Genomic DNA, 2,971 nt, shown 5'->3' on the forward strand with positions numbered 1-2,971 from the left:
GGAGGACCAGGTCCCGCTGCTCACTTCCCCACCCGCCTGTCAGCCGCTAGGAAGGGAGCCCTGTGCCGCACGCTGCAGTGACCGCTGACGGGGGAAACGTATAGCCGCAATGGGCAGAAGAGGAGCACGCTGGAGAGAGCCGGGATCTGTTCGCTGCCTCCCGCCTACCAGCCGCGCTGCAGGAAGAGTGAGATCCCGGACCCGCCAGCCATAACCCACCCGCTAGTCTGCAGGGAGAGAGAGCCGGGACCGGAAGTGGCCGCTGAGAGGGGACGCGGCAGAAGTGAGGAGAGATGGGTCTGCCTGGTTGGAGCCGCTTACAGTGATCCACGGGCCGCCGCAAAGAGAGGGAGCTACAGAACGGAGGACACCGCCTTCCGCCCGGTCCACCGAATTCCCCGCCAGTCGTCATACGGAGTGGCGCCGCCACACTGCAGGTACCCTCAAGCCCCCCCGCTAGCAGCAGCCATTGTTCCAGTTCACCCCGACTAAGGTATGCAGATATAGTGGGGATTGGTTATCCAGCTGTGACCTCTGGGGAATAAGGGGGACGCCCCTGACCCCCAAATATCCAAATCAAAGGCTCCCCAGCTAGAAGAGCCTCACCGCTGCCTCCAGGTAGTGACCCTATCCTTTAATTACCTCCAGTTACTACTGTACCATGCCATAGAGATAACAGAACTGTAAGAAATCTCTGCCTTCCCGTTGCCAGCCAGAACTGAGGTATCAGTTATCTATCTAATGACATTACCCTTTTTAGCGATTGCCACGTTGGCCTACTTCAATTGCTACGCCACTGATTTACACCTAAATCCTATTGGCCAAGTGACTTTTGGGATTCGTCTAGCTCAATATTGGGACTTCTTCAGATCGTATTTAAGTTAAAGACTTTTAATTGAGTGTACATCGCCACCTATGCAAATGATATGTGGTCATACTAATGCCTATTGTGTGAATAATATGTGATGTTCTGCAATGTGCCTTCTGAAATAGAGTTCACTTACTAACCGACCCTTGAGTACGTTAGATGGTGACTTTTCTTAGTTGAATTTAAATAAACGTATTGTCACCGTCCACTTGCATTTCCTTTATCCGTGGGGTCCTCCTTGGGGTGATCATTCTCCTGCCACAGGCTCCTGAGGAAGAAATCGTGAGAAGTCCTGAATCCGCCAGCATCGTCTGGAAGCGCAGGTACGACACTACAACTCCACGCACACACAGGGGTGTTATCACACTGGTAGCCCTACAATGTGACATAACGCGCACTAGGGCACTATTATGGTTTATAAAATAAACTAGGGACACTATTATGGGGCATAAAATTAACAACTGCTGTGGAAAGGTGTCTCTATAGAAGCATTGGGACGGGGGCCCCTTCAAATGTTGCTATGAGGCCCACAAAGTTCTGGCTATGCCCCTGTCCATACTGCCCTCTTTATTTCTGTATTACTACATTTTTATTCCTAAATATATCATTCCTTCCTGAGCTTCTCCTAATTATGTGTCCTTATACCTATATGCCTTGTTCTGTCTATCTTGTCTATCGTTCGAGATCCCGGCGCCAGTATGCTGTCCGCCGGGATCCTGGCTGCCAGCATACCATACTACACCCCTCCATCATACCCTGCTATGTAGGACTCACCTCCTTCCTGTTTTCCTGCATGGAAACTGGAAACTAGAAAACAAAGCGGGCGACCTGGCACTGATCATAACAAAATCAGAGTCAAATATAAGAGATCCAAAATTTGGACAATTGGTATTTGTTACATTAAATCATCAAATCTCCGTCCAGTTTGGTGGTGCGCCCAGAGCCAGGTAGAGCATAGGTCAATAGAGAAAGAGAAAGAAGGCTCTTGTGTGGGCGCACTCTTGTTAATTGAAATCTATTTCACTAAATTTTAATTAATCATGAAATATACTGTTAAGACATACTTTATTGAGATATTGATTTAAAAACAATGTGATTACCCATTGTAAGATACATGATCCAAGTTGAATATAGTGAAGAAATATGATGTGTATGTAGAAAAAAAATGTAAAAATGTAAGAATGTAAAAATGTAAAAATGTCTCACTGAATGTGATAAGAAAGGCTGTAGACACTTTAAAGTCTTACACCCATTTCTGCCCGACCAGTACAGACAATCTGTATTAATGAAACCACTATGTGGTAAATTGGATATTATGTCTGTATTGAGAAGGTCAGAGTACTTAAAGAGACAATGCCAAGTTCATGCCGGTCACCATTAAACGCACAAATTTACAGATGTAAAGGACTCAAAGGATCTTGCAAATTAATTAATTGTAGTCTGACAGTAACAAAGGATAGTTATTAAAAGATAAAGATAAGTGGTGATACTGCTGTTGGTGTCATATGACGCACATCATATAAAATGATTCCTGCTCTACAACACTAGGTATTCCCTGTGAGTCTCCTCCTCAGGTACTGACCCAGCCCAACACTGTTTAGCTTCCAAGATCGGACGAGATCGGGCACTGGCAGTGTGGTTTGATAGTAGAGAAGGTGGGTGGGTTGGACACCAATGAGACTGCACCTAAGTAAGAGTGTGACAGTGGTCACATAGGAAACGTGTGGATCTGCTTTCTACGTTAGGCTGGATGCACCAGTGCCCACTCCTGTGGTACCGTGCACCCTGGATCGTAGATGAGAGTCCACGGCAATACGAAAAAATGAATGAAAAAGGAATCACCGGAATTATGTAGATACACTATAATATATATTGGGGTGATTCCGAAACAAAGAGAGTTACTGCGAAACAGCATAAAAATATATGCACATCATAATGGTTATAAGATCCTTAGAATAATTATTATGTAGTTGTTGCCCCACATGCGAAAAAACAAAACAAACTACACACTGATATGAAGCCCATTGCCTGCTAATAAAGTGTCTCAAGTTAACCTATTAGTAACTGTTTCTGTTATTTATACTTTTAAAATGCCAATTAGAA

General features: G+C 45.1%; 1 pseudogene; it reads right to left on the reverse strand.

The window, feature by feature from the left end:
• Positions 1 to 2,401: 2,401 nt before the first annotated feature.
• On the reverse strand, positions 2,402 to 2,520 carry LOC134963129 (5S ribosomal RNA; annotated as a pseudogene).
• Between the last annotated feature and the right edge of the window lie 451 nt (positions 2,521 to 2,971).

The sequence above is a fragment of the Pseudophryne corroboree genome, chromosome 9 (assembly GCF_028390025.1).
Source record: "Pseudophryne corroboree isolate aPseCor3 chromosome 9, aPseCor3.hap2, whole genome shotgun sequence".
In the NCBI taxonomy this organism is placed as follows: Eukaryota; Metazoa; Chordata; class Amphibia; order Anura; family Myobatrachidae; genus Pseudophryne; species Pseudophryne corroboree.